This window comes from Hemitrygon akajei, chromosome 6, assembly GCF_048418815.1.
Source record: "Hemitrygon akajei chromosome 6, sHemAka1.3, whole genome shotgun sequence".
Taxonomy (NCBI): Eukaryota; Metazoa; Chordata; class Chondrichthyes; order Myliobatiformes; family Dasyatidae; genus Hemitrygon; species Hemitrygon akajei.
Window position 1 is genome coordinate 5,111,314 of NC_133129.1, and position 12,814 is coordinate 5,124,127.

Below are 12,814 nucleotides of genomic sequence, written 5' to 3' on the forward strand. Positions count from 1 at the left end.
TGGGCTGCCCGGCGTAGATCAGGTAGCCTCGGTTCCCTCCGATGGCGAAGACCGAGGGCGGGTGGACGACGCAGCCATTGGAGTCGACCTTCAGCTTCACCTTCACCTGCCGTTTGCTTGTCCAGCATCCCAGGCTGTCCTTCACGTCCAGACAAGCTCCTACGCTCTCCACGTACCGAGCGAGGAATGTAAGGACGTCGGCCACCGGCACGTACGGGTTGAACATGTGCACGGTGGCAGTCCGTTCCTGCTGTGCGGCAGCGAAGAGGGGCTGTGCTGTGCAGCAGCGACAGCGGCGCCTCTCTCCCCTTCTCCTGGAACAGCTGGAGCAGCTTCTGCCACCCTGCGGGTCGTCGGAAGGTGACATCGAAGGACCCAGCAAAGTCCTGGACGCAGTAGATGTCATCGATCGTGAAACCGCAACAGTCCATCAGGACCTTCTGGATGAAGGTCACTCTGGTAAATCCATTGCCCTCGCTCTGGCGTCGCACTGACAGCCGGACAGTGTTCCTGATGCCCAGGCCTCGGGCCGATGCGCTGTTCTCTTCAGCCATCCTCTTCACCACTGACTGTCGTTGTTGTCACTGGAAAGGGGTGTTAGATTAGGAGCCAATCAGCATTAGGATCCACCCCTGCGTCAGCGCAAAAACCTTCTCCGCCTTCCGATCGTCGCGTGTCCCAAGGGAACTCCACTTGATCTTAGCCATTAAGGCAGCTCACATTGTTCTTCTTAGGTACTTTTTGAAGCACGTGGGAACTTCTGCCTGTAGCAGTGAGAGGTTGAAAATGTCCTCGAATACTCCCACTTGTTGGTTGGCACAGGTTTTCAGAGCCTTACCCGGTACTCCATCTGGACCTTCTGCCTTACGAGGGTTCACTCTCTTTAAAGACAGTTTAATATCGGTCTCTGAGACAGAGATCACAGGATCATCAGGTGCAGCAGGGATCTTCACAGCTGTAGTTGTATTCTCCCTTTCAAAGCAGGCATCGAAGGCGTTGAGTTCATCTGGTAGCGAAACATTGCTGCCATTTCTTTTATCCACGTGCCTAAGAATCTCTCAGAAGTCCCTAAGATATCTGCCTCCATCACCAGCCAGACAGATCATTCCACACATTAGTACATCGAGGTAGTACAAGAAATACAGGATGCAGAATAAACTGTCACAGTTACCAAGAAAGAGCAGTGTAAGTCACAGTAATGTGCAAAGGCCAAGATGGGGTGGTTTGGGAGATCAAAAGTTCATCTCTGGTGTATGAAGGGCCATGATAACAGTAAGGTAGAAGCTGTCCTTGAGCCTGGAGGTACATGCTTTCAGACTTCAAAATCTTAAGCACAAGAGACTCTACAGATGCCTGAAATCCAGAGCAATACACACAAGAATGCTGCAGGAGCTCAGCAGGTCAGGCAGCATCTGTGTAAATAAGTAAACGGTCGACATTTTGGACCGAGACGCTTCATCAAGACTGGAAGGGAAGGTGGGGGAGGTACCAGAATGAGAAGGGGGGTCGGGGAGATACAAGCTGGCAGCTGATAGGTAAGACCAGGTGAGGAGAAACAGAGAAATTGCCTGAAAAATGGCAGATGGAGTTTAATCCAGATAAACGAAAGGTAATGAGCTTTGGGAACTGTGGTGAACTACATATACCTGTCTGGACACGCCCCCCTGCTGACTGCTCCTGCGGCTCCTCCCACAGACCCCGGTATAAAGGCGATTGAGGCCTGAGCCCAGCCCTCAGTCTCCAGGATGTAGTATGCTGGTCAATTACTGCTTGTTCTTTCTTCCAGTCAATAAAAGCCTATATCTCGCCTCACGTCTCAGAGAGTTATTGATGGTGCATCAATTTTATTGACTGGAAGTTTTAAAACATGGAAAGTATTTTACGTCCGGAAAAATTGGACTTGGACCCCCAAGCCCCTGAAGCAGCTCTTGCCTTTGAACTCTGGCTTGCATGCTTCCAATCATACTTGGAGGAGGTTCGTGCGACTGAGCCCACTGTTATGCACAGAATTCTCCTCTCAAGGGTCACCCCGAAAGTTTACTCACTTATCAGAGACCTGCCGACCTACCAAGGGGCACTGGACGCCCTCAAAAGACAGTACTTGCGGCCAGTGAACACCGTCTATGCAAGACATCGCTTAGCTACACGACGACAGTGGGCTGGAGAGTCGAGCGCCGAGTTTCTCCGAGCCCTACAGACACTCGTGCGGAATTGCGACTGCAAAGCTCTCAAGGCAGAGCAGCATTCGGAGCTCCTCGTATGAGACGCCTTTGTTACAGGGATCAGGTCAGTGTACGTGTGCCAGCGGCTGCTGGAAAATGCCGATCTTACTCTACGCTCGGCGATCGAGACGGCCGACACGCTGGAGGCCGCTCTGCACAATGCTGACGCTGTCCAGCCGCGCGATCCCCTGCCGGTCCCGTGGACACCTCAGACCCCGCCGGTTCCCGTGAGCAAATTCGCCAACGCCGCTGCCAGTCACGATTCCACGAACTCCCTGAACCTGACCACAGCTGCTACCGGTCGCAAGTCCGTGCAGTGCTACTTCTGTGGACTCGAAAAGCACCCCCGAAAACGCTGCCCGGCCCGAGAAGCTACCTGCTCCAGCTGCGGGAAGAAGGGCCATTTCGCCAAGGTCTGTAAGTCTAAACCACGAGCGGGGTCGGGCAGTGCTGCGTGTGTGGCATGGGGGCCACCATCTTGGTCGCCGCCATCTTGCCTGCCCGGATGGGGGCGGCCATCTTTGTCGGTGCCACCTCGCCCCGCCCCCAACCCACCGGTGCTTACCGGGCACCAAGACGGCAGTTCAACTCTGGCCTCCGTAACCCTCGACCAAAGCGCCCCACACCAGCTTGCAAGGTCAATGATGGACATCCTGGTGGAGGGGCACAGGACTAGCTGCCTGTTTGACATGGGCAGCACTGAGAGTTTTATTGACCCGGACACGGTGCAACGCTGCAGACTCATGAAACGACCGGTAGGCCAGAGGGTCACCATGGCTTCTGGGTCGCATTCCACAGACATCCAGGTGGGTTGTGTAGCGACATTGGTGGTGCAGGGCACAGAATATCGGGACTTTGCGCTACTGGTCACACCTCAACTGTGCGCGCCTGTGCTATTGAGGCTGGACTTCCAGAGCCACCTTGAAAGTGTGACTATGTCATATGACGGGCCCCTCCCACCACTCACTGTCAGGAATCCTCAGTTTGGTGGGACTTCGCCATATACCCCGCTACTGACCACACACACACACCGACCCACACATCCCACCCAGCACCATGCCGACAGCTGTGCTACTGACACCACTTGCAGCCTCTCCACCTTCAAGATCCCTCCCCCATCGCTGTTCGCCAACCTGACCCCGACTGTAAACCTGTGGCAACTAAAAGCAGAAGGTACAGCGTGGGGGACAGGGCCTTCATTCAGTCAGAGGTGCAGTGGCTGCTCGGGGAGGGGATCATTGAGCCAAGCACAAGTCCTTGGAGGGCCCAGGTGGTTGTTGTTCGGACCGGGCAAAAAAATAGGATGGTCGTGGACCATAGCCAGACCATCAATAGGTTCACGCAGCTTGACGCGTACCCCCTACCCCGCATCACGGATATGGTCAATCAGATAGCTCAGTACAAGGTGTACTCGACAATAGATCTGAAATCCGCTTATCACTAGCTCCCCATCCGCCCAGAGGATCGCCCCCATACCGCCTTCGAGGCGGGCGGCAGGCTCTATCACTTCCTGCACGTCCCCTTCGGTGTCACAAATGGTGTCTCTGTCTTCCAGAGGGAAATGGACCGGATGGTGGACCAGTGCCAACTGAAGGCCACATTTCCCTATCTGGATAATATCACCATCTGTGGTCACGACTGGCCGGATCACAACGCCAACCTCCAACGATTTTTCCAAGTGGCCAAAGCCTTGATCCTTACTTATAACAGGGACAAGTGTGTGTTCGGAACCACCCGACTCACTATCCTTGGGTATGTCGTGGAAAACGGGGTCATTGGCCCTGATCCCGACCATATGCGCCCCCTGTTAGAACTCCCTCTTCCCACCACCCTCAGAGCCCTCAAACAGTGCCTGGGCTTCTTTTCCTATTACGCCCAATGGGTCCCTCATTACACAGACAAGGCCCGCCCCCTGGTCAAGTCTACCACATTTCCCCTCTCTGCCGAGGCCCGCGCGGCCTTCAGCCGCATTAAAGGGGACATTGCCAAAGCAATGATGCATGCGGTGGACGAGACCATTCCCTTCCAAGTAGAGAGTGACGCCTCCGATTTCGCGCTGGCTGCTACCCTCAATCAGGCAGGCAGGCCAGTAGCATTCTTTTCTCGTACCCTTCAAGGCCCTGAAATTCGGCACACCGCGGTGGAGAAAGAAGCCCAGGCCATAGTGGAAGCTATTAGGCACTGGAGGCACTATCTCACTGGCAAAAGGTTCACCTTGCTGACCGACCAGCGCTCAGTTGCGTTCATGTTCAGCAACTAACAGCTGGGCAAAATCAAAAATGATAAAGTTTTGCGGTGGAGAATGGAACTCTCCACCTACAACTATGATATCCTGTACCGGCCTGGAAGGCTCAATGAGCCCCCTGATGCCCTATCCCGAGGAGCGTGTGCCAGCGCGCAGCCCGACCAGCTATACACCCTCCATGCACATCTTTACCACCCGGGGGTCACCCAATTTTACCATTTCGTGAAAGCCCAGAACCTGCCGTACTCCCTTGAGGACATCAGGACGATGACCAGGGACTGCCAAGTCTGCGCTGAGTGCAAACCGCACTTCTACCATCCTGAAAAGGCGCAACTTATCAAGGCCACCCGCCCCTTTGAGCGACTGAGTGTTGACTTTAAGGGCCCCCTTCCTTCCACCGACCGCAATGTCTACTTTCTCAACATTATCGACGAGTACTCTCGGTTCCCCTTTGCCATCCCCTGCCCCGACACCACTGCCATGTCCGTCTTAAAAGCCCTGCGCCAGCTCTTCACTCTGTTCGGATATCCCTGCTATATCCACAGTGATAGAGGGTCCTCCTTTATGAGTGATGAGCTGCGCCAGTACCTGCTGGCTAGGGGTATTGCTACTAGTCGGACCACGAGCTCTAATCCCTGGGGAAATGGACAGGTGGAGAGGGAGAATGCCACAGTGTGGAAGGCCACACTTTTAGCCCTTAAGTCAAAAGGGTTGCCGGTCTCTCGATGGCAGGAGGTGCTCCACTCTATCCGCTCCCTGTTATGTATGTCCACCAATGCCACCCCTCACGAGCGCCTATTCTCTTTTCCCAGGAAGTCTGCCACTGGGACCACCCTACCAGCTTGGCTGATGTCCCCAGGGCCAGTGCTGCTCTGGAAACATGCGAGGAGCAATAAATACTCCCCGCTGGTCGAGAGGAGTATTTCTACATGCGAACCCCCAGTATGCCTACGTAGTCTTACCTGATGGGCGGGAGGACACGGTCTCTGTCCGCAACCTGGCGCCCGCAGGAGCAGCAGACCACTACCCCGAACACTCCACAGTAACTATGAACCCTGTACCCGAGAAGACACCGCGCACACCGTGCCCCACACAGACTCCTCACGACACTCCTATACTGGGTGTCTTGCACGCGCATGAGGGATCACTGATGCCTAGTGGGCTGACACCTCCAGTCAGGCCGGAACCAGCACAACCACTGTCTCCGGTGCAATCACCACCGGCACCTGTGCAATCACCACCACCGGCACCGGTGCAATCACAGCCGGTGCTACGTAGATCGCAGTGACAGATTCGACCACCTGATAGACTTAACCTGTAAATATACTTGTAAGAAACTTCACCCCATGGGGACTCTCTTTTAAAACAAAGGGGGGGTGAATGTGGTGAACTACATATACCTGTTTGAACACGCCCCCTGCTGACTGCTCCTGTGGCTCCTCCCACTGACCGTGGCTCCTCCCACAGACCCCGGTATAAAGGCAATTGGGGCCTGAGCCCAGCCCTCAGTCTCCAGGATGTAGTATGGTGGTCAATTACTGCTTGTTCTTTCTTCCAGTCAATAAAAGCCAATATCTCGCCTCACGTCTCAGAGACTTGGGGTTACACATTGAATAGTTGGGTCCCAGGGACCATTGAGGAAGAGTGCAAGCCTTGCGGAAAGTTCAGAGCAGATGTGTGGATCCTGGGGTGGTGGTGAAGGCAGATACGATAGGTAGAGTGTTTAAGAGGCTTTTGACAGAAACATGAATTTGCAGAAAGTGAAGCGTGAGAGGAGGAGACAGTGAGGATCACATATTGTCAGAAAGGATCATTTCAGTTGGTGTTGAGTTTGAGGTGGGTGAAAGGGTCTGCTCCTGCTCCTGTACAGCTTGCCATGTGTTTCACGTGTCTCTGTACATGTGATAACAATAAACCAGTTATTGAACATGGCACCCACAGAGCCATCACAGTCCCTAGTCTCTAGAATATAGCACAGCACGAGAACAGACTATTTGGCCCGGAATGTTGTGCCAAACCAAATTAATTAAATTAAGTGGCTAAACTGATCCCCTCTGCATACACAATGTCCATAACCCTTCATTTCCCTCACATCCATGTGCAGATCTAAGCGTCTCTTAAAAGCCCCTAAGAAGTACTTTAGACACCCACAACTCTGTGGAAAGAGCCTTGCCCCCACACCTGAAATGCATACCATCTGGCACTAGACAGTTCAACCCTGGGAGAAAGATACTCCCTGTCCACTCTCTCTTTGCCTCTCATGGACTTAAAAACCTCTATCAGATCTCTCCTCAAGCTCCATAGCTCCAGAGAAAGCAGCCCATGTTTGTCCAGCCTCTGATTATATCATATTCCCTCTAATCCAGAAGATATGCTGTTAAACTTTCTTCTGCAACCTCTCCAAAACCTCAACATCCTTCCTGTAACGGTTTGACCAAAACTGTACGCAATACTTCAAATACAGCCTAAACCCAAGCTTTTTAAAGCTGCAACATAACTTCCTGACTTTTGAACTCAGTGCCTCGACTAATAAAGGCAAGAATGGCACATGCCTTCTTAACCAATTTATCAATCTGCGTAGCCACTATCAGGCAGATATGAACTTGAACCCCAAGTTCCGTCTGCTCAAAAACACTGCCCTTAACCTTGTACTGTCTATTTACATATGACCGATCAAAGTTCAAAATTCAAAGTAAATTTATTATCAAAGTACATAACTGTCACCATAGACAACCTTTTTCTTGCGGGCATGCTCAATAAATCAATAACAGAATAATAATCATAACAGAATCAGTGAAAGACCGCAACAGCTTGGGAATTCAATCAGTGTGCAAAATATAAGAAACCATGAAAATACAGAAAGGGAGAACCAATAATAATAAATACATGAAAAATAAATATCGAAAACATGAGATGAAGAGGCCTTGAAAGTGAGTCCATAGGTTATGGGAACAGTTCAATGATGGAACAAGTGAAGTTGATTGAAGTTATTCCTGATGGCTGAGGGGTAATAACTGTTCCTGAACCTAGTGTCATGGGTCCTGAGGCTTCTGTACCTCCTTGCTGATGGTTGAGGGGCAATATCTGTTCCTGAACCTGGTGGCGTGAGTCCTAAGGCTCCTGTACCTCCCTCCTGAGATGCAACACTTCACATTTGGCTGAGTTAAACTCCATCTGCCATCTCTCTGCCCATATCTGCAACTGATCTATATATCCCACTGTATTGTTTGCCAGTCATCTGTGCCACCAACTCAATTGTCATCTATTGGCATAGGAAAACTTGGGCAAGTTTGGACAAGGAACCTTGTCCCCCCCATCACAACCCTACCCATGTCCCCCCCCCCACCAATTACTGCCAGCCTCCTCCCCATAGCTATGAATCAGTGGTCCTTGAGCAGTACTGCGGCCCCACAGGTTCCCTTCCTGTATACCTTGGACTTCAGGTACAACACTGAATCATGCCATCTGCAGAAATTCTCTGATGACTCAGCAACAGTTGGGTGTATTAAGGGAGGGTGGGAGGATGAATACAGGGCCCTGGTGGAGGACTTTGTCAATTGGTGCAAGCTGAATCATCTGCAGCTCAACATCAGTAAAACAAAGGAGATGGTGATGGACTTTAGGAATACTGAGCCTGCACTACTCCCGGTTACTATTGATGGTGAGGACGTGGATATGGTGAGGACCTACAAGTACCTAGGGGTGCACCTGGATGTCAGATTTGAGTGGAGTACCAACACAGAGGCTGTGTACAAGAAGGGCCAGAGTTGCCTCTACTTCCTGAGGAGACTGATGTCCTTTGGAGGGTGCAGGCCTCTCCTTCACATGTTCTACCAGTCTGTTGTTGCCAGTACAGTCTTCTATGCAATGGTGAGCAGGGGCAATGACATCAACATGGGTGATGCCAACAGACTCAATAAACTGATTAGAAAGGCTGGCTCTGTTATAGGAGTCAAACTGGACACATTGGAGGCTGTGGTAGAACAAAGGACCCTACGGAAAATCCTGGCAATTCTGGACAATGTTTCTCACCCTCTGCATGTCACTTGGCTGGATAGAGGAACACTTTTCATAATAGACTAAGACATAAGAATATAAGAAATGGGGGCAGGAGTCAGCCATCGGGCCCATCAAGCCTGTTTCGCCATTCAATAAATCATGGCTAATATGGGCTTGGACTCAACTCCATATACCTGCTTTTACCCCATAAACCTTAATTGCCCCTACTATGCAAAGATCTGTCCAACCTTATATTAAATATATGTTACTGAGGTGACCTCCACTGCTTCATTGGGCAGAAAATTCCACAGATTTATCACTCTCTGGTTCCGCCTCATCTCGGTCCTAAATCTACTCCACCAAATGTTGAGTCAATGTCCCCTAGTTCTAGCTTCACCTATCAGTGGAAACAACTTTCCTGCCTCTCTCTTACCTACACCTTTCATAATTTTATATGTTTCTATAAGATCTCCTCTCATTCTTCTGAATTCCAGCAAGTACAGTCCCAGGTGACTCTATCTCTCCTCATAGTCTAACCCCCTCATCTCTGGAATCAACCTGGTGAACCTCCTCTGCACCGCCTCCAAAGCCAGTATATCCTTCCTCAAGTGAGGAGACCAGAACTGCACACAGTACTCCAGGTGCGGCCTCACCAGTCCCCTGTACAGTTGCAGCATTACCTCCCTGCTCTTAAATTCAATCCCTCTAGCAATGAAGGCCAACATCCCATTGCCTTCTAATATATGTATATCTGTGCACTTGTAATGCAACTGTGAAACAGTAATTTCCTTTGGGATTCATAAAGTATCTATCTATCTATCTATCTACGTAACAGAGATGATGACATGCAGTGCTGTCTGTTGTTTGTGAAAATATGTGGAAGCAGATGTTTGGTCACGACAGAATGAGGAACAGGCACTTTCCCAGAGAACTTGCTTCACACACTCACTGTGCATGGTCTGAGTAACACTTTGTATTGAAGAACAGAGGAGGGCTTGCCAGCAGGAGACAAAGTCTGCAAAAGCTGGAATCTGCAGATATTGGAGGAACTCAGTGAGATGAGCATCTGCAGAGAGAAATGGGAAATCAATGACTGGGGTCCAGATATTTCATCCAAGCTCAGTCTGGGTCAAATAGCAGTTGAGATCACCAGAGATCACAGGGGAGAAGCACTGAAAAAATGGTCTCACAGAACTCCCATTAAGCAGAGGAGAACTTGCTGAAAGTGAAGAGTGCATATCTTCAGGAGAACCTGTGAACACTGCCTCTCTATCTTGCTCCCTTTCTCCATGACCTGTAATAAAGTTTTCAATAGTGCTTATATCAATGGACCAGCAGATACTGTGGTTAACTGTTTCAGCAAATTTACAATGACAGCAAGTTTGGGGGTGCAGTGAACAGTGACAGTCAGATTGGAACGTTGGGGACAGTGACAGTGAGATTGGGGGTGTAGTGGACAGTAACAGTGAGATTGCAGTGTAGGGGACAGTAACAGTGAGATTGCGGTGTAGGGGACAGTGAGATTGGGGGTGCAGTGGACAGTGACAGTGAGATTGGGGGTGTAGTGGACAGTAACAGTGAGATTGGGGGTGCAGTGGACAGTGACAGTCAGATTGGGGGTGTAATGGACAGTGACAGCGAGATTGGGGATTTAGTGGACAATAACAGCAAGTTTGGGTGTGTAGTGGACAGAGACAGAGAGATTAGGGGTGTAGGGGACAGTGACGGCGAGATTGGGGGTGTAGTGGATAGTGACAGTGAGATTGGGGGTGTAGTGAACAGCGAGAGCGAAATTGGGGGAGTGATGGACAGTAACAGTGAGATTGGGGGTGTAGTGATCAATGACAGCAAGATTGGGGGTGTTCTGAACAGCGACAGTGAGATTGGGGTGTCATGGACAGCGACAGTGAGATAGGGGGTGTAGGGGACAGTGACTGTGAGATTGGGGATGTAGGAGACAGGGACAGCGAAATTGGGTGTGTAGTGGACAGTGACAGTGAGATTTAGTGTGTAGGAGACAGGGACAGCGAGATTGGGTGTGTAGTGGACAGTGACTGTGAGATTGGGGTTGTAGGGGACAGTGACAATGAGATTTGGTGTGTAGGAGACAGAGACAGCGAGATTGGGGGTGTAGGGGACAGTGACAGTGAGACTGGGGGTGTTGTGAACAGTGACAGCAAGATTGGGTGTGTAGTGGACAGTGACAGTGAGATTTAGTGTGTAGGAGACAGGGACAGCGAGATTGGATGTGTAGTGGACAGTGACTGTGAGATTGGGGGTGTAGGGGACAGTGACAATGAGATTTGGTGTGTAGGAGACAGGGACAGTGAGATTGGGGGTGTAGGGGACAGCGACAGCAAGATTGGGGGTGTAGTGGACAGTGACTGTGAGATTGGGGATGTAGGGGACAGTGACTGAGATTTGGAGTGTAGTGGACAGTGACAGTGAGATTGGGGGTGTAGAAGACAGGGACAGCGAGATTGGGTGTGTAGTGGACAGTAACTGTGAGACTGGGGGTGTTGTGAACAGCGACAGCAAGATTGGGTGTGTAGTGGACAGTGACAGTGAGATTTAGTGTGTAGGAGACAGGGACAGTGAGATTGGGTGTGTAGTGGACAGTGACTGTGAGATTGGGGGTGTAGGGGACAGTGACAATGAGATTTGGTGTGTAGGAGACAGGGACAGCAAGATTGGGGGTGTAGGGGACAGTGACAGTGAGACTGGGGGTGTTGTGAACAGCGACAGCAAGATTGGGGGTGTAGTGGACAGTGACTGTGAGATTGGGGGTGTAGGGGACAGTGACAATGAGATTTGGTGTGTAGGAGACAGGGACAGCAAGATTGGGTGTGTAGGGGACAGTGACAGTGGGACTGGGGGTGTCGTGAACAGCGACAGCAAGATTGGGGGTGTAGTGGACAGTGACTGTGAGATTGGGGATGTAGAGGACAGGGACAGCGAGATTGGGTGTGTAGTGGACAGTGACTGTGAGACTGGGGGTGTTGTGAACAGCGACAGCAAGATTGGGTGTGTAGTGGACAGTGACAGTGACATTTAGTGTGTAGGAGACAGGGACGGTGAGATTGGGTGTGTAGTGGACAGTGACTGTGAGATTGGGGGTGTAGGGGACTGTGACAATGAGATTTGGTGTGTAGGAGACAGGGACAGCGAGATTGGGGGTGTAGGGGACAGTGACAGTGAGACTGGGGGTGTTGTGAACAGCGACAGCAAGATTGGGTGTGTAGTGGACAGTGACAGTGAGATTTAGTGTGTAGGAGACAGGGACAGTGAGATTGGGTGTGTAGGGGACAGTGACAGTGGGACTGGGGGTGTCGTGAACAGCGACAGCAAGATTGGGGGTGTAGTGGACAGTGACTGTGAGATTGGGGATGTAGGGGACAGGGACAGCGAGATTGGGTGTGTAGTGTACAGTTACTGTGAGACTGGGGGTGTTGTGAACAGCGACAGCAAGATTGGGTGTGTAGTGGACAGTGACAGTGAGATTTAGTGTGTAGGAGACAGGGACAGTGAGATTGGGTGTGTAGTGGACAGTGACTGTGAGATTGGGGGTGTAGGGGACAGTGACAATGAGATTTAGTGTGTAGGAGACAGGGACAGTGAGATTGGGTGTGTAGGGGACAGTGTCAGTGGGTCTGGGGGTGTTGTGAACAGCGACAGCAAGATTGGGGGTGTAGTGGACAGTGACTGTGAGATTGGGGATGTAGGGGACAGTGACTGAGATTTGGAGTGTAGTGGACAGTGACAGTGAGATTGGGGGTGTAGGAGACAGGGACAGCGAGATTGGGTGTGTAGTGAACAGTGACTGTGAGACTGGGGGTGTTGTGAACAGCGACAGCAAGATTGGGTGTGTAGTGGACAGTGACAGTGAGATTTAGTGTGTAGGAGACAGGGACAGTGAGATTGGGTGTGTAGTGGACAGTGACTGTGAGATTGGGGGTGTAGGAGACAGTGACAATGAGATTTGGTGTGTAGGAGACGGACAGCGAGATTGGGGGTGTAGGGGACAGTGACAGTGAGACTGGGGGTGTTGTGAACAGCGACAGCAAGATTGGGTGTGTAGTGGACAGTGACAGTGAGATTTAGTGTGTAGGAGACAGGGACAGTGAGATTGGGTGTGTAGTGGACAGTGACTGTGAGATTGGGGGTGTAGGGGACAGTGACAATGAGATTTGGTGTGTAGGAGACAGGGACAGCGAGATTGGGGGTGTAGGGGACAGTGACAGTGAGACTGGGGGTGTTGTGAACAGCGACAGCAAGATTGGGGGTGTAGTGGACAGTGACAGCAAGATTGGGGGTGTAGTGGACAGTGACAGCGAGATTAGGGGTGTAG